At 35.9% G+C, this 20218-nt stretch overlaps 1 long non-coding RNA gene across 1 annotated transcript in view; it reads right to left on the bottom strand.

The window, feature by feature from the left end:
* The window catches only part of LOC143646282 (uncharacterized), a 169580-nt gene that overhangs the window by 94330 nt on the left and 55032 nt on the right, over positions 1–20218 (bottom strand). Inside the window, exon 3 of the long non-coding RNA XR_013157445.1 lies at positions 2231–2294. This is a non-coding gene — a long non-coding RNA (uncharacterized LOC143646282). The remainder of the gene's footprint in view (positions 1–2230; positions 2295–20218) is intronic.

The following is a 20218-nucleotide window of genomic DNA, read 5'->3' on the forward strand; positions in this document are numbered from 1 at the left end:
ACTGTAAAATGGTAATCCATTAAGCCATGTTCTCCATTATATTTTACTGGTCAAATGAATAAGTAACTCCACATTACTAGGTTACCTCTGATATAAGATATCATTTCACAATTCGGCAAGAAACAACCAGAGCTCAGTAATAATTTAGTGTAATTTGGTGTTACTGCCACTCTGATTCTCCTAAATAATTGTTTATATTTTGCTTCTTTCACTGCTTCTTAAGGGAGTTAGGCCAATAATAGCATTTGGGGAGAAGGGGCAGAAGCTCCGGTCTATAGATTTATGTAAGATTTAGGTTGTTCTGCAGGCCAGCAAATGCATACCCCATTGCCTTCTCTAGAATTTTAAGGCCACCTTTTGAAAAGCACCACTCTATATTCTTTCTGTACCACCCTCCTTAAGATGAAAGTTGAATGGCCCCTCAGCTCAATCTGACCTACAGAAAAATTAATTTTGTAATTAAAAACTCTTTATTTTGAGATCATTGTAGATTCAACATGCAGTTGTAAGAAATAATGAAGAGATAGCCCATGCACCTTTTATCTAGTTTCCCCTAATGGTCACATCTTGCAAAACAAAAGTACAATATCTCAACCAGAGCATTGACATTGGTCCAGTACATTGATCTTACCCACAGACACATTTTAAGCCACGATTTCAACTCACAAAGTGTTTCAAATCTGAATAGTAGCCAACATTTACAGTTCATAGCATTTTACATAGTAGCATACATTTCTGACATTCCTTGAAAAATCACATCTCTCAAACCTGGGCAGCCATTCTGAATGTGACATCAAGCTAGAACTGAAATGCATTCTCTGTTTGGCACCCAGTCCCCAGCCACTCCACATTTCTCCTGAACACCTGATCCTATTCAAGTACTTACTTTGCTGTGGTTTTTCTCTCTTCTAACCTGGTTGGAAACTCCATAATCCCTAAATTAACATGTACATATACCCATTGTCCCAAGCCTGCCAGTTATCCAGCAGAGGGCACGCCATCCTGCCTGTGCTCATTTGTAACCCAGAAGACTAAAGGCATCAGTCTCTGAAAGGTGAGTAATTGGGGACAAATAATATAATGTCACCAGACAAAAGCAAGTAAAATTATGTAACGCCATGTGAACAGTTTTTATTTCCAGGCTTGGCCTTTCGCGCAAGGTCCAAACTTATATTCAACAACCTACTTGCCATTTTCACTTGGAAATTTAACACAACCAACTTAACATCTCAGAAATAGAACATTTGTCACTCTCCTCTTAAAACTGCTTCACTTTCAGCCCCTATTTCAGAAACAATTTCCACCATGCACCCAGTTGTTAAAGCCAAAGACCTGGAAATCATCCTTGATTTGCCTCTTTATCTGAAGCCACCTTTTTCTTACCTCCACATCAAATTCTTCTATAACCCTTATTGGCTGTGTCTCCAAACTATATCCTTAGTTTTACTAATTACCATCAAAGCTAAGCCACTATTATTTGTTACCGATATACTGCAATAGCTTCCTAACTATAATATGTTTCTATTCTAACTTCCTAAAATACATTCTATATTCTGTAGCCAGATTACTCTTCTAAAAGCATAAATCACAACCCATAAGTCCCTAAGCAATGTAGTTCATGCTTCTTTCTCCAGCCTCATTTTCTTTTGTTCTGCAAATTATGCACGCTTCTGGTTTTACATTTTACAAATGAAACAATCTCTTTTTCATCCCAAGGCTTTTGGAATCACTGTTCTCTCTCTTTAGTTATACACATAAATCAATCCTCATCTTTTAGTTCTTAGTTTAAATAACACCTCATTGCACAGAGTTTTGCCTATCATGCAAGTGAAAGTTGCACTTTTCCTGCACCGGTGTCACTTCTCACCACATCGCTCTTCCATTGCTTTGCAGGGTGTATCATTATGAGAGATATCATATATATGTGTTTGTATATGCATTTGTTATCTGTACACTACCACCCTGAGACCAAGGATTCGGTCTTTCTCTTCATTTCTGTATTCCTCAAACCTAGAACATTATCAAGTACATACCTCTAGTCCATGTTCAGTAAAAATTTGTGGAATGAGTAGATTAATGAGTATGGAAATGAAATATAAACTATAAGTGGTATTTGAGTTTGGATAAAAATTATGACAATCTAATATAACATCTTAACAAGGTTCAATTATTTTAAACACTTAAAATTTATAAAAGCATTGTGAATAAACAATTATCTTGAATAACTCACCAGAACTTCTACTTCCAGCCATGATGTGTTAACAGGGCACAGATTTGCTCATTTGCTGTCCCACCTAAAGCAACCAAAAAATCAGAAAAAAATATGTGAAAATAATTGCTTTTAAACATGGAGGAATGAAAATAACAGGTCAATGATAACAAAAAAAGATGAAAACTAACAAGGTGAGCTCTCAGATTGCTCCAGCTAATGGCTTAGATGGAGTCTACAGGCCATAGCATGGGGAGAAATATCCCAAACAGAGCCTAGTTATCTATCGAAATCGAGGAGACAGAGTTGAGAGTTGTGGGAAGTCATGGTGGCTAGAATTTGCAGGGCGGATTACTGGAGAAGAGAGAATGCAGGCCCCCCACCACCACCCCAGAGTTTTCAGCTAAGTACAGATCAGCACAGGTGCGTGAGGAAGTTCCCTGAGGCCAGGGAAAGAAGAACCAGAAAGGAAGAGGCAGAACCAGTGCTGTAGCTCAGAGAGGACCAAGAATAGTTTATCAACTGGTTCAAGTGGAAAAACAAACAAACAAAAACAATTTGGAATATAATAGGGCATCAGAAAGAGTGCATGAAAGGATATTGCCTCCCTATAAGGAAAAATTATCTCTAGAATAATGGCTTCTTTGATCACATCTAGTAAAGCATGAAGGCAAGCCTTGAAATGATCAAACTATTTTCAAATAACTTAATCCAGGAATATTTCACAGATACACAACGCTGGTATACTTTGTTATTTTCTCTCGCTCCCCCTCTACCCTTCCTCTTCTCTCTCTGTATTCTGGTACTTCTTTTTTCACTACTGTGTTCTTCCATGTCCATCTCCTGGAAATCCTACTCAATGCATTTTTAAATTTCAGACATATTTTTCATCTCTAAAAGTTTGAGATGAAATATTCCATGTCTTCCTGTAGCACATTGATACTTCCCACTACCTTCTTGAGCATATGGAATATAGCAAAACTATTTTAGTTTTCTTTTATACTAAATTTTTTGGTCATTTCATTGATTGAATTTTTCATCCTCATTAAAATTCTTATTTTCTGCTTATTTGCCTATCTGCTAATGTTTTTATTGGATGAGACCTTGTGAATTTTACTTTTTTTTTAAGACCTGCACAAAACAAATCATTAAAGTTAATTAGACAGCCAGGAGACACAGTAGAATCCTAAAAATACTTAATTGAAAAGAAGGCAGAAAATGAAGAAAAAGGGAATAAATAATGATGGGAAATAGAAAAAATAGCAATATGATTGATTTAAACATCATCATATTACTAATCACATTAAATGTAATTTTCAAAACTCCCATCTAAAAGGCAGAGATTATCAAATTGTGTATGAAGTTAAGATTCTACCATATGCCATCTTGAAGAAATTCATTTTAAATATAGATACAATGATAGATGTATCTATCTCTCAAATGATAGATCATTTAAAGATACAAACAAATTAAAAGTAAATGATTTTAAAAGAAATACCAAACTAGGGCGAGCCGCAGTGGCTCAGTGGCAGAGTTCTTGCCTGCCATGCCAAAGACCTGGGTTCGATTCCTGGTGCCTGCCCATGCCAAAAAAAAAAAAAAAAGATATACCAAACTAACATTAGTCAAAATAGACCTTGATTAACAATTTTTTTATCAGACAAAGCAGATTTTAAAGGAAAGGATATTATAAGGGTAAAGAATATCATTTCATAATGATAAAGGAGTCAATTTATCAAGAGGTCATAACAGTCCTGAATGCTATTTCCGAAATACCGAAATATATGAAAAAAAAAAAAAACCTGATAAAATTTCAAGGAGAAATAGACAAATCCACAATTACGGATTTCTGAACTCTTCTTTCAATAATTGATAGGACAAGTAGACAATCACCAAGGATACAGAATACTTAAACTATTAATATTTTAACCCATCTGACCTAGAATACTCAAAATGTTCCTATTATTCAATTGCACATGGAACATTTACCAAGATAGACCCTATTCAGGGCCAATAAGTGTCCGTAAATATAAACAGGATTTAAATAAGACAACATATTTTCTGATCATAACAGAATTCAATAGCTGAGGAGATATTTGAAAAATCTTAAAATATTTCAAATCTAAGTAAAACATGTCAATAAACAGCAAATCAAAAAAGTTATTGAAATGGGAATTAGACAGTCTTTTGAATTAAATAAAAGGAAAACATATCAAAATTTGTGGTACATAGCTAAAGCAATGCTGAGAGGGAGTTATTCAATCCCCGTATTATATAAGCAGCAAGGTCTAGAAGCTATCACCTAAGCTTCCAATTTCATAAACAAAGAGAGCAAGTTGAACCCACATCAACCGGAAGGAATCAGTGAGAGGTCAATGAAATAAAACCAAAGAGCAGAATTAACAGTGCAATGGAAAACAGAGAAAAATCGGTGAAATCAAACCTTAGTTGTTTGAAAAATTTAATAAAGTTTATAAACCTGTAGTTGGACTGGTCAGAAAAAAAGAGAAAAGTGTTACCCATATTAGAAATGAAAGAGGGCTTTCACCCAAGATTTTATAGACGTTAAATTGATAATAAGGGAATGTCATGGACAACTTTTGCCAAAAAAAAAAAAAAATAGCAACTTAAATGAAAAGGAAAAATTCTCTATTAGACACAAACTATTAAAACTAAATGGCCTTATATCTATTAAAGGAATTAAACATGCATTTAAAAACATTCCTACAAAGAAAATTCCAGGCCTAAAAGGCTTCAATGGTACATTCAATAATACATTTAAAGAAAGACAAATATTTTTACATAAAACTCTTCAGACTATGGAAGGAGGAAATACTTCTCAATTCATTTTATGAGACCAGTATTACCCTGATGATAAATCCAGAAAAAAATATGGCAAAGGAAATTACAGACTTATATCTGATGTGAAAATTTGTAAAATTTTTCCAGGTCTAACCAGTGATGCATAAAATGAACACTAAAGCCTAGCCAAGCCAGATTTATCCCAATAATACAAAGTTAATCATTTAAAATTCAATGTAAAAATACAGATTAAAAAAGTAAAAAAAAAAAAAAAAAAAAAAAAATGACCACCTGTGAAGGTTGGAGTCTGTGGTGGACCCCAGAAAAGCCATGTCCTTTAATCCACATTCGATACTGCTAGCTGGGAGCATTTTGATTGTTCTTATGGAGACTGGAGATGTGACCCATACAATTGTAGGTGGTAACTCTTTATCAGATACTTCCATGGAGTTGTGACCCCACCCATTAATCTTTGAAAAGAGATGAAACGTTTAATGAAAAGAGGAAACGTTTTGGAGAGAATCTCTTTTGTAGAGCCACGAGAAAGCCAGCAGATGCTGCCAGGTTGGCCATGTGCCCCTCCAGCTGAGAGAGAAATGTGGGACGCCATTGGCCTTCTTGAACCCAAGGTATCTTTCCCTGGATACCTTAGATTGGACATTTATACAGACTTGTTTTAATTGGGACATTTCCTCAGTCTTAGAGTTGTAAACTAGCAACTTATTAAATTCCCCTTTTAAAAAGCCATTCCGTTTCTGGTATATTGCATTCCAGCAGCTAGCAAACTAGAACACCTCCCTAATGAACTCAGAAAAAAACACTTGACAAAATTTAGTATCTATTCATGATGAAAACTCTGAACACACTAGGAGTAGAACTGAATTTGCTTAACTTGTTTAGGAGTACATCCACACTTTATTTTAATTCAATTCATGTTTTATATTCTGAGTGGTAGTTTGGTGTCATTTTAATCAAAACTAAGCTTTTAGACACCTGGTATCATTTTTTGTTTAATTTTTTAAGACGGGACATGCTTACACAGCCCAGAGTCCAGTAAAGTCACCTAAAAACTTTCCTAGATATATTGCCTTCAGTAGTTGATCACTGATATGACTTAGACTGGATCAGTCCTTCTGGGTTTTAATCTCTCCTCTGCTGTTTATCAGCTACAGTGTTCCAGGGAAGGTGACTCGACCTCAAAAGTCTTTATTAGTTATCTGTAGGAAGAGCATGGGCGTTTCTACCCATGGCAAACTATTTCTACCTGTGGTAAAGTTTAAACAAGAATATGCATGAAGAGTAAAAATTTTCAACTCTTCCCCACTCCAGCATTCTGTGCCCTTATGTGCCCATGACCTGCTTGCTAAATCAGTGACCAGCACTTCTAAGGAGGATGGGAAGGAAGCACACACCGTAGGCTGCCAAATATTCAAGTGGATATGTTAGAATCCTGGGTCGATAGAAGAAATGCGGATGGAACGCTGATTTAAAGAAAAAAATAAATAAAAGCTTTATTGAGATACAATTCACATAACATAAAATTTATCCTTTTAAAATATAGAATTCAGTGGTTTTAGTATATTCACTAGATTTTGTAACATCACCGCCATCTAATTTCAGAACATTTTCATCACCCTCAAAAGAAACCCCAGACCCGTTATCCATCATACTTCATTCTTCCCTTCTACAAACCCTGGCAATCACTAATCCACTGTCTGTCTCTATGAATTTGTTTATCCTGGACACTTTATATAAATGGAATCATCAATATATGATGCTTTGGTATTGGCTTCTTTCACATGGCATAATATTTTCAAGGTTCCTCCATGTTGCAGCATGTATCAGTATTTCATTCTGTTTTCAGTTGGGTAATATTGCATTGTATTGATGTAACACGTTTCTTCTTATCCATTCATCAGGTGGTGGACAATTTGGGTTGTCTCCACTTTTTGGCCATTATGAATAATGCTGTCATAAAATTCATGTAGAAGATTTTCTGTGGCTGTTTTCATTTCTGTTGAATATATGCTAAGGAATAGATTTGCTGGGTCATGTTGCCACATATATTTAACATTTTGAAGAATTTCTTAATTACTTTCCCAAGTGGCTACCCCCCTTTACATTTCTACCTGTAATGTGTGAGGATTCCAATTCTTCCACATCCTGACCCACACTTGTCAATGTTTTCTTTTGATGATAGTCATCTTAGTGAATGTGAAGTGGCATGGCCGTGTGCTTTTAAATTGCACTTTCCCACTATTAATGATATTAGGCATCTTTTCTTGATCATTTATATATCTTCTGTGGAGAAATATCTATTCAAATCCTTTGCCTACTTTTAAATTTATTTATTTATCTTTTCATTGTAAAGCTGTAAGTTTTATATTCTGGAAACAGCTTATCAGATGTATGATTTGCAATATTTTCTCCCACTATAGAGAAAGTGAGTCTTCTCACTTTTTTTTTTGTGCCATTTGAGACACAAAAGTTTTTAATTCTGATGAAGCCAAATTTATCTATTTTTCTTTCTTTGCTTGTGTTTTAATGTCATATCTAAGAAGCCATTGTATAACCCAGAATCACAAATATTTACTCCTACTTTTCCCCAAAGTTTTATAGTTTTAACTATTACATTTAGTTCTTTTCCATTTTGAGTTAATATTTGCATGTGTCGTGTAGGGGTTTTATATTGGGATATCAAGTTTTTTTCCATCAGCATTTGTTGGAAAGACTATTATTTTCCCGTTGAATTACCTTGGCACCCTTACTACAGAGTTATTGACAAGAAATGTGTGTATTTCTATACTCTGGTTTATTACTCTGTCTTTCATGTCTATCTTTTTGCCAGTAACACAATGTCTTATATGATTCCTCCCAGTTCCTTCTTGTTTTTCAGGATTGCTTTAAATATTCTGGGTCTTTTGCATTCCTTCTGAGTTTTAGTATCAGCTTGTCAATTTCTGCTAAAACGCCAGATGGAGTTTTGTTGGGATTGCATTGACTCTCTAGATCCATTTGGGGAGTACCGTCATCTTCAGAATATTAAGTACTCCAATTCATGAATATGAGATATCTTTCTATTTATTTTTGCCTTCAATTTCTTTAAAAAATGCTTTGTTGCTAGCAGTGTCTGAGTCTTACACATATATTGTTAAATTTCTAAGAATTCTAACATTTTGATACTATTATACATAGAATTTTCTTATTTTTATTTTTAGAGTTTCATTGTTACTATATAGAAATACAATTGAGTTTTGCATATTTATTTTGGATCCTGCAAAATTGCTAAAGCTGTTTATAAATTGTAATTGCTTTGTATGGATTGCTTAGGGCTTCGTATTCAAAAATCATGTCATCTGATAACAAAGATTGTTTTCATCCTTACACACAAATTTGAGTTTTTTCTTGCCTAATTTCCCCAGACAGAACCTCCAGTACAGTATTGCATGGAATTTAGAAGAAGAGTTAACCCTGTCTTATTTCTGATCTTTGTGGGAAAACATTCAGTCTTTCAACGTTAAGTCTGATGTTAGTTGCGTATTGGTTTGTTTTTTGTAATGTCCTTTCTCAGGTTGAGCATTTTCATTATGAAAGAGAGTTGGATTTTGTCAAATGATTTTTCCTTTATTCTATTAATATGAGGTATTGATTGATTTTGGGCAAGTTAAACTAAACTTGCCTTCCTGGGACAAGTCATATTTGGTCATGTCATATAATACTTTTATATTTTGCAGAATTTAGTTTGCTAGTATTTTGTCGAGGATGTTTGTATCTATATTCATGTGGAATATTGGTCGGTAGTCTTCCTTTCTTTTGATGTCTTTTTCTGTTTTGGTATCAGGGTAATATCATTCTCTTAAAATGAGTTAAGAAGAATCCCCTATTCTATTTTTGTAGAAAGCTGTGATGTTTTAGTGATAACTCTCCTTGAAGCATTTGGTAGAATGTACCAAGAAAGTAATTTTGGACCAGACTTTTCTCTTTTGATTACTAAATAAATCTTTTTAGTTCTTATAGGTCTATTAAGATTTTCTACTTCTGGGATAGGGATATATTTGTCCATAGTATGCTCATATAATCCTTTTATTTCTGTAAGGTTGGGAGTTAAGTTTCCTCTTTCCTGACTTTAATAATTTAGGTCCTCTCTCTGTGAGGCTAGCTTAAGGCTTATAACTTTGTTAATCTTTTCAAAGAACAAGTTTTAGTTTTGTTGATATTTCCCTAGTGTTTTTCTATACCGTGTCATTTATTTCTGCTCAAATATGTATTATTTCCTTCTTTCTGCTTCTTTACTATGCTCTTTTTTCTAGTCCTTTAAGTATGAATGTTAGATTATTGATTTGTGATTTTTTTATAAAATAAAGGCACTTATTGTTATAAAATTTCCCATCGGCATTGCTTTAGCTATATTTGCATATTTATTTTCATTCATCTTAAAGTATGTCTATTTTCCTTTGCTTTCTTCTTTGCCTCACTGGTTACTTAATAATGTGCTGTTTAATTTCCACACATCTGTAAATTTCCAGAATTTCAATCAATTTCTAATTTAATTCTGCTGTGCATGGACAACATACTATTATTTCAATCCTTTTTTAAAACCATAACATTTACATTTTTGCATGTAGTTTGTAGTTCCGAAGAACACTATTTTGGTGGCAAATTATCAAACAAAATGAAGAGAGGCCAAATCAATTAACAACCCGTTAAGTTCATTCAGCTCAACGAATGGTTATATGCTAGGCCCTTTGCTAGATGCTGAGTCAGGAAGCATGCAGCAAAGGAAGCAGGGATGGCACATGGTGCAGAGATCAGCAAGATCTAACCTGACAACTAACTCACAGTGTGCAGCAACCTGCTCGAATACCATCCTGATTGAACCATATTTTTACTATATCTGAATGCAAGCCCTAACAACTCTGCTGTTTTGCATCTGGCACAACATACCCCGCCCCCAAATAAACATTTTACTGACTAGATTTTTTTCTCCCTTCAAGCTTCTGTTCAAGAGTCCCATGAGAGGAATCATCTACACATTAACAAATTATTTTAAAGTAATTACTGGAAAAAATTTCTTTCTTACCCAGTAAGCTGTAAAACAAAAATTTAATAAGGTTGCAGAATCTTTACTGTATGCTCACATGCTTAGCTAGCCCAACTCCTACTGGGTATTTTGTGTCGAGGATGAGACACTTTTCGCTACCTGCCACTCAAGAAGAATCTTTATATGGGTTAGTTTCCTTTGTGGGAACTGGTTATGAACTAAATATATATGTTTTAAAATGTCTCCCCAGTAACCTGGAAATTACATTGGCTTGATAGTTCTGGCAAATTTCTTAGTATTTTTTAATGTATAAAAGGGTGTTAATTGTATTTTAGTAGTAGTAAAGAACATTTCTTGGGCACTTTATGTGTATATATACACATATGGACATATGTGCATAAATGTGTACACATTATATATATAAATGTTATGTTTTATTACATTAAAGATAAATAACATAGCAAAATAGCATTATCACCTGCTAACACGTCAAATAAGGAAACTCATTGTTTCCTTTTTTTGCTTATACTTACAGCCTATCTTTTTGTGAGTCAATTAATACTGTTTAATGTAGAAGCAGTATATTTTACAACCTTTTAAATTTACTGAAACTTATTTTATGGCTTAACATATGCCATCCTATAGAAAATATTCCATATACATTTGAGAATAATATGCAATCTGCTGCTGTTGGGTGGAGTGTTCGACCAACATCTTTAGGTCTTGCAGTTTTATAGAGTTTGTTCAGTCTTCTATTTCCTTATCGACTTTCTGTATAGTTGTTGAATCCGCTATGGAAAGTGCTGTTGAAGTCTCCAACTATTATCGCTGAATTGCCTATTTCCCATTTCACTCTGCCAGCTTTGCTCTTCACGTATTTTGTTGCCCTGCTGCCAAATGCATATGTGTTTATAATTGTTATGTTTTCCTGATGGATTGACCCTTTTATGGTTATAAAAGTCCTTTTGTCTCTAGTAATAATTTTTGTTTCAAAGTTTGTTTTATTGATGACAGCATGGCTTCTCCAGCTCTCTTTTGGTTACTTTTAGCATGGAATATATTCATCCTTTTGCTTCCAACTTATTTGTGTATTTTAACCAAAACTGTATCTCTTGTGTATAGCATATATTTGGCCAGTGCTTTTATCCATTCTGCCAAACTCTGGGCATTGATTAAAGTGTTTAATCCTTTTTGCAATTGATGTAATTGCTGACATGTCAAGTTTTATATCTATATTTTCCTATGTTTTATATTTCTTTGTTGTTCTATTCTTCCATTATTTTCTTCTATTAAGTAGATATTTCTAGTGCATGATTTTAATTCCCTTTTTGTTTCTTACATATTTTTACTTAGTTATTTTCCTAGTGATTGTCCTGAGAATTACATTTAGCATCTTAATTTAAATAATCTATTCTGATTAAACCAAATTAATTTCAATAATGTATAAGAACTTTGCTCTACCACAGTTCCATTCCCTCTGCCCTACTTTGGGCTATCATATTAACTACATCTATATATATTATAAGCCCCTCAATACAGTTTCATATTATTTGTTTTATATAGTTTTCCTTTAACTCAGGTAGATAAGAAAAGAGACACAAACAAAATATGTTCATATTGTCTTTTACACTCACCTAAGCAGTGAGCTTACTGGTGCTCTTTATTTCTTTGTGTGAAGGTTGGTCATTGTTCTAGTTTGCTAGCTGCCAGAATGCAACACACCAGAGACGGATTGGCTTTCAATATAATGGGATTTATTTAGTTAATGTATAGTTCTTCAGAGGAAAGGCAGCTGAATTTCAACTGAGGTTCTTTCTTATGTGGGAAGGCACAGGGCAATCTCTGCTGGTCTTCTCCCCAGGCCTCTGGGTTCCAACAACTTTCCCTGGGGTGATTCCTTTCTGCATCTCCAAAGGCCTGGGCTGAGCTGCGAGTGCTAAGATGAGGTATGCTGAGCTGCTTGGGCTGTGCTACGTTGAGCTCTCTCATTTAAGCACCAGCCAATTAAGTCAAACACCATTCATTGCAGCAGGCACGCCTCTTAGCCAACTGCAGATGTAATCAGGAACAGATGAGGTTCACACGCCATTGGCTCGTGTCCACAGCAATAGGCACCTTCACTTGGCCAAGTTGACAACTGAATCTAACTACCACAGTCATCAAATATAGGACGTTTTTGGCCATTAGCTCTTCAATATTCTTTCTGCTCCTTTCTCTCTTTCCTTTCCTTCTGGAACCACAATTATGTATATGTTGGTGTACTTGATGGTGTCCCACTGGTCTCTTTGGCTCTGTTCATTTTTCAGAATTCTTTTATCTTTCTGTTCCTCAGACCTGTAACTCTCAACTAATGTATCTTCAAGTTCACTGATTATAGTTCTTCTGCCAGCTCAAATCTTCTGTTGTGTACCCTAGTACATTTTAAATTTCCATTAATATAGTTTTGAATCCCAGAATTTCTATTTGCTTTTATTTTAAAAAAACACTTCTATCTCTTTATTATATTAATTAGTTGGTTAGACATCTCATACTTTCCATTAATTTTCTAGACATAATTTCCTTTAGTTCTTTGAAAATATTTATAATAGCTGATTTAACCTATATGTCTAATAAGTCCAAAGTCTGGGACTCCTCAGAGATAGTTTGTATTGACTGTTTCCTTTTCTCTTCTCTGAGCTCTGTGGCTCCTCTCTCAGTATCTCCAGGTCTTTTCTCTCTGTAAGCTCTCTCCAAACTTCTCTGGGTGTTTCTCTCGGAGCTCTCTCAATTTCATCTCTCTTTTATCCTCTTATAAAGAATTCTAGTAAAAGGATTAAAGCCCACCTTGAATGGGCTGGGTCACATCTTAGTTGAAATAACCTAACCAAAAGGTCCCACCCACAATAGGTCTACACCCACAGGAATGTATTAAAAGAACATGGCTGGGACATGTGATGGTGATGCATTGGCAGAGTTCTCGCCTGCCATGCCCGAGACCCAGGTTCACTTCCTGGTGCCTGCCCATGTAAAAAAAAAAAAAAGAAAAGAAAAGAAAAAATGGCCTTTTCTGGGGTACATAACATCTTCAAACCAGCATGCTCTACCCCCCGATCCCAAAAACACATGTTCTTTCCATGTACAAAGTACATTCATCCTGTCAATATCCAAAAATCTTAAATCGTTTCAGTAACAATACTAAGTACAAAATTTCATTAAAATAAGTTACAAGTATGATCTGTCTTAAGCAAAATTCTCCTCTAGCTATGAAACTTAGAATACGTTATCTGCTTCTAATATAAAAGGAGGGACAGTCAGAGGATAAATGATCCATTTCCATAGGGAGAAATTGGAAGGAAAACAGGGGTCAAAGGTCGCAAACAGTCCCCAAGGCAGACTTCATTAGATTTCAATGTCTGAAAACCATCTATAGAATGCCATTTATCCTCAGGGCTTGAGAGAGAGGCAGTCCCACCCTTTTTAAGGGCTTGCACAGTGGCCTTGTCCTTTCCAAACACTGGGGTGAGGGCTCCAGCATCTCCAGACATTGAGAAGACCACCATGTTATTGGCCCCACCCTCTTCAAGCATCTGGGTAGGAGCTGGACTCTGCCATCTCCAGGAAACAAGCCCCATCCCCTTAGAACAGTGGGGTGGTAGCCAGACTCTCCCCAACCCCCAGGGAATGTGTGCCACCCTCTCTGAAACCTGGGGTGGCAGTTCTCATCCTCAACAAAGGGGAGGAAGGTCCAGACCTGTGAAAACTCTGGGGCAAGCTCACCTTTTCCACATGCATGGATGGGTCTGCTCCCCTGGCCTAAGGTTTCTTGGCTCCAGACCTCATTTTTCCTTCAATCTGTCCCTTTTAGACCAGGCTGGCAGTGGTCCTGTTCATATAGATCTTGCAAAAACTCTTCAGTTTTGCATGTTATGCAGCACACAGGGGTCCCAACTGTCGTACAATAGGACTTTCCACAAATCCTTGCTGATAACTGCATTTCCAATCCTTACTTCTACTGAAATGGTTGACTGGTTCCATATTTGGTTAAACCCTCACATGGGGCACTAGCCTCTAGAGTCTCACTTTATGGAAGCCCAGAATTTTCCAAACCATTGATTTCTGGTTCTTTTTTACTCAAGAGTTCAGTTCTCAGCTTATCCATTTCCTGTGACATTTTACTATAAGCTGCAAGAACAAGCCAGGCTGCAATATTCACATTCAGTCAAATATCCAACCTTATCACCTTCAAATTCTGCCTTCCATCTGACAACAGGACTCAATTTTACCACATTTTCTAGCACTTTAAAACAAGGGTTGCCTTTCTTCTAGCTTGCAATGATACAATTATTATTTCTGTTTAAGGCTTCAATGGATGTACTTTTAGTGCCCATATTTCTACCAACAGTCTCGTCAAAGAACTTTTTTCTATTAAGCTCCATAATCTTCCCCTAACCTTTAATACAGCTGTTCCAGCATTTTTGGTATTTGCATATTTCAGCACTGTACTTCTCAGTACCAAAATCAGTTTCAGTTTGCTAAAGTTGCTGCAATGCAATATGTCAGAAATGGGTTAGCTTTTATAATGGGATATATTAGCTTACAAGTTTGCAGTTTTAAAACCATGAAAATGTCCCAATTAAGGCATCACAGGACGATACATTCTCTGAAAACAGGTTACCGGCATCCTGGGATCCTCTGTCAACTAGCAAGGCACAGGCCAATATCTGCTGGCCCTTCGCTCCTGGGTCTCATTGCTTTTAGCATATGGTTCCAGTCGCCTCCTCTTTGAGCTTCTGTGGGTTCTACCTTAGCACCTGTGGGGCTTTTTTCTCTGTAAGCTCTCTCCAAACTTCTCTGGGTGTTTCTCTCGGAGCTCTCTCAATTTCATCTCTCTTTTATCCTCTTATAAAGAATTCTAGTAAAAGGATTAAAGCCCACCTTGAATGGGCTGGGTCACATCTTAGTTGAAATAACCTAGCCAAAAGGTCCCACCCACAATAGGTCTACACCCACAGGAATGTATTAAAAGAACATGGCTGGGACATGTGATGGTGATGCATTGGCAGAGTTCTCGCCTGCCATGCCTGAGACCCAGGTTCACTTCCTGGTGCCTGCCCATGTAAAAAAAAAAAAAAGAAAAGAAAAGAAAAAATGGCCTTTTCTGGGGTACATAACATCTTCAAACCAGCATGCTCTACCCCCCGGATCCCAAAAACACATGTTCTTTCCATATACAAAGTACATTCATCTCGTCAATTTCCAAAAATCTTAAATCATTTCAGTAACAATACTAAGTACAAAATTTCATTAAAATAAGTTACAAGTATGATCTGTCTTAAGGCAAAATTCTCCTCTAGCTATGAAACTTAGAATACGTTATCTGCTTCTAATATAAAAGGAGGGACAGTCATAGGATAAATGATCCATTTCCATAGGGAGAAATTGGAAGGAAAACAGGGGTCAAAGGTCGCAAACAGTCCCCAAGGCAGACTTCATTAGATTTCAATGTCTGAAAACCATCTATAGAATGCCATTTATCCTCAGGGCTTGAGAGAGAGGCAGTCCCACCCTTTTTAAGGGCTTGCACAGTGGCCTTGTCCTTTCCAAACACTGGGGTGAGGGCTCCAGCATCTCCAGAGATTGAGAAGATGCCATGTTATTGGCCCCACCCTCTTCAAGCATCTGGGTAGGAGCTGGACTCTGCCATCTCCAGGAAACAAGCCCCATCCCCTTAGAACAGTGGGGTGGTAGCCAGACTCTCCCCAACCCCCAGGGAATGTGTGCCACCCTCTCTGAAACCTGGGGTGGCAGTTCTCATCCTCAACAAAGGGGAGGAAGGTCCAGACCTGTGAAAACTCTGGGGCAAGCTCACCTTTTCCACATGCATGGATGGGTCTGCTCCCCTGGCCTAAGGTTTCTTGGCTCCAGACCTCATTTTTCCTTCAATCTGTCCCTTTTAGACCAGGCTGGCAGTGGTCCTGTTCATATAGATCTTGCAAAAACTCTTCAGTTTTGCATGTTATGCAGCACACAGGGGTCCCAACTGTCGTACAATAGGACTTTCCACAAATCCTTGCTGATAACTGCATTTCCAATCCTTACTTCTACTGAAATGGTTGACTGGTTCCATATTTGGTTAAACCCTCACATGGGGCACTAGCCTCTAGAGTCTCACTTTATGGAAGCCCAGAATTTTCCAAACCATTGATTTCTGGTTCTTTTTTACTCAAGAGTTCAGTTCTCAGCTTATCCATTTCCTGTGACATTTTACTATAAGCTGCAAGAACAAGCCAGGCTGCAATATTCACATTCAGTCAAATATCCAACCTTATCACCTTCAAATTCTGCCTTCCATCTGACAACAGGACTCAATTTTACCACATTTTCTAGCACTTTAAAACAAGGGTTGCCTTTCTTCTAGCTTGCAATGATACAATTATTATTTCTGTTTAAGGCTTCAATGGATGTACTTTTAGTGCCCATATTTCTACCAACAGTCTCGTCAAAGAACTTTTTTCTATTAAGCTCCATAATCTTCCCCTAACTTTTAATACAGCTGTTCCAGCATTTTTGGTATTTGCATATTTCAGCACTGTACTTCTCAGTACCAAAATCAGTTTCAGTTTGCTAAAGTTGCTGCAATGCAATATGTCAGAAATGGGTTAGCTTTTATAATGGGATATATTAGCTTACAAGTTTGCAGTTTTAAAACCATGAAAATGTCCCAATTAAGGCATCACAGGACGATACATTCTCTGAAAACAGGTTACCGGTATCCTGGGATCCTCTGTCAACTAGCAAGGCACAGGCCAACATCTGCTGGCCCTTCGCTCCTGGGTCTCATTGCTTTTAGCATATGGTTCCAGTCGCCTCCTCTTTGAGCTTCTGTGGGTTCTACCTTAGCACCTGTGGGGTTTTTTCTCTGTAAGCTCTCTCCAAACTTCTCTGGGTGTTTCTCTCTGAGCTCTCTCAAGTTCATCTCTTTTATCCTCTCATAAAGGATTCTGGTAAAAGGATTAAGACCCACCTTGAATGGACAGGGTCACATCTCAATTGAAATAACCTAACCAAAAGTTCCCACCCACAGTAGGTCTACACCCATAGGAACGGATTAAAAGAGCATGTCCTTTTAAGGGTTATATAACAGCTCCAAACAAGCCCAGCTTGTTATGTTTTATATTCCATAATATGTAACTGTGAGAAATTACTTATTTATTAAAGGATACTTTCATAGAATGATATGTCCATGTCTTTAAGTATACCTTTCAAAGGTTTTTTTTTTTCCCCCATGGGCAGTCACCAGGAATCAAAAGAGTTTTCAAGAATGTGTTTATCTGTGTAGTCTACATTCAAACTGGCTCAGAGAATTTCCTTCTGACACTCTCCAGACAATCTATATCTCCCCAGAAACAACCAGTGTTCCAATTTTTATCATACTACATTTGTTTTGCCATTCCTTGAAAATTGAATATACATGGGATGCTACTCTTTTATATCTGGCTTCTTTGTTCAAAACAATGTTTTAAAAATTCATTCATATTCATAAATGCATAAGTAATTTGTTTTTATTTTGTTCCCTTGTATGAATACACCATTATTGGTTCATTTTCTTATTTATGGACATTTGGACCCCAGAATACTCAAAACATTGCTGAAAAGAAGAAGAAAGTCACACTTCCTGACTTCAATCTTACTAGTAAACTACAACAATTGTGATTTTGTAATATTGGCATAAGGATGGATATATAGATCAATGGAATAGAACTGAAAACACAGAAATACCCCCTTACATATTCAGGCAATCGCATTTTGAGAAGAATCCCAAGACCATGCAGAGAGAAGGAATAGTGTTTTCAACAAAGATGCCAGCACAGTTGGGTATCTACATGCAGAAGAATGAATTTAAACCAATTCATTGGGTCCAATTTGGATTATCTTGCATCCTATACAAAAATTAACTCAAGGTGGATCAAAGAACTAAATGAAATAGCTGAAGCTATGAAATTCTTAGAGAAAACCCATAGGAGTAAATCTTTGTGACGGCAAAGTAGGCAATGAAAGGTTTCATTGATAGGATACCAAAATAAAAGCAACAAAAGAAAATACATAAATTGAACTTAAAACTTTATGTTCAATAAGCCAACTCAAACAAAGTGAAATGACAGGACACAAAAAAGGGAGATGGTTATTTTCAACCATATATCTTACATGGTGTAGTATTTGGATTATATAAAAAATTCTTACTACTCAACAATAAAAGATGAAATAATTGCATTTAAAAATGGCCAAAGGATTTGACTAGGCTTTTCTCCAAAGAATATGCAGCACCTAGTCAATAATTACATGAAAAGATACTCAATATCATTAACCATTAGAAAATGTCAATCAAAACTGCAATGTGGTACCACTTCACAACTCCTATAATGGCTCTAATAAAAAAAAATTAACATACAATGACAAATGTTGGCTAGGATGCAGAGAGATTGAAACTTCATACACTACTGGTGGGAATGTAAAATGATGCAGCTACTATGGGAAATTCAAAAGTTAAACATAGTGTTACCATTTGTCTCAGCAATTTCATTTCTAGGTATACCCAAGACAATTAAAAAGACATGCCTACACAAAACCTTGCACATTATACATAGATGCATTCTTCATAAAAGCCAAAATGGAGCCAATTCAAATACCCATGAATTGATGAATGGATAAGCAAAACATGGTATATCAATAAAACAAAATATTAATTGCAAAGAAAGAATGAAATACTGATACATGCAGTTAAATGTTCTGGTCATTTGGTATAAGATATTTTCATATTTAACAAAGAAAGATTCAGGGATAGAAGCATTTAGAAAGAAAAGAAATTTACGATAAAGGTTTATAAGAGATAGACTTCAGAAGGCCTGACTGAACAGATTAAAAAATACAACAGGAATTTTAAAGAAATATGTATCATACCTTATTCCCTAACTTCACAGATGTTTTGTTCCTCACTGAGAAAAAGCAATTTTATCACATCATTGTTATGTACACAAAGGCTTTTCACATATCTGCAGATATCAGCTTTGCAAAATTATAGGGGAGTTAGTAACTGACAGATTTAAGGTTTCTTTTATGTTGGGGACAAGAACTAGACAGATGACCATGATGTTCCCTTTGTGTTTTTGCTTATGTCAAGGTTTAAAGTGCCTTTTTTCCCTGATTGTAGAATATGACATGCACACTTACCCATAATGGAAGCAGAGCAAGGTGCCTGTTTTTCTTCCAAGTATTTATCAAAAATATTTTAGCGTCTGCTGATTTAGCACATTACTTTTAATGCACATAGAGTATTCACTGATATGGACGTAGCCTAGTTTTCTTTCTTAATTGGCTTTTTTTGAACATTTGAACTGTTTCCAATTTTTTGCTATTACAAATAATGATACAGTGGATGTCTTTATAGTCAGATCCTTGGAAACATTCTTGACTATTCCTTTATGATTCATTTTAGAAAGTGAATTTTGAAGCAAATGATATACAAATCTCAAAGCTTTTGATTGATATTGCCAAAATATTACCAAAGCTATGTGTTGTCAGGTTATTTTATTAACAAATCTCCTTTCAAATAGGATACTGAAAAAAAATTACATTCTTCTATACCTATAATTGATATACTCCATACTAATATTTTGATCTAGAATAGTGTAGTGTAGGTAATACAGTGTAGATTAACTCAGTCAAACCATCCGAAAGTTAGTTTATTCCCAATTATTTTAGGCCTGTTCATCCCATTTGAAAATTAATCAAGTCTCCCATATTTTTCTATATTGCTATTTGTCTTTTGGTCATTATTATCTGATTAGTATCAGTGAACAAAAGGAGGTGGGTGAAAGAAATGAGTTTAGGTCACTCAGTATTAGCCTTACAAAGTGTGGCACTGATGCAAGTTGAATCAATATCCAAAAGGTAATTTCAGAAAGTTATCGCTGCATTGTTTTCTTACTTTCCTATGTCTCTGCCCCTTAGATGAATCCTATCAAAATTTCTTTAATCATTATTTAGTAGGAATAACTAATTACATGGGCTGGGAAATTAGTTACACAGGGAATAATTCATTTGTTTTTCAGTAACTGACCTTTTATTCCATTATTTGCTACTGAAGAGATTTCTTAGTTGAGTTTTATAGAAAAGTTGGAACAATTTTA

Source organism: Tamandua tetradactyla, chromosome 9, assembly GCF_023851605.1.
Source record: "Tamandua tetradactyla isolate mTamTet1 chromosome 9, mTamTet1.pri, whole genome shotgun sequence".
In the NCBI taxonomy this organism is placed as follows: Eukaryota; Metazoa; Chordata; class Mammalia; order Pilosa; family Myrmecophagidae; genus Tamandua; species Tamandua tetradactyla.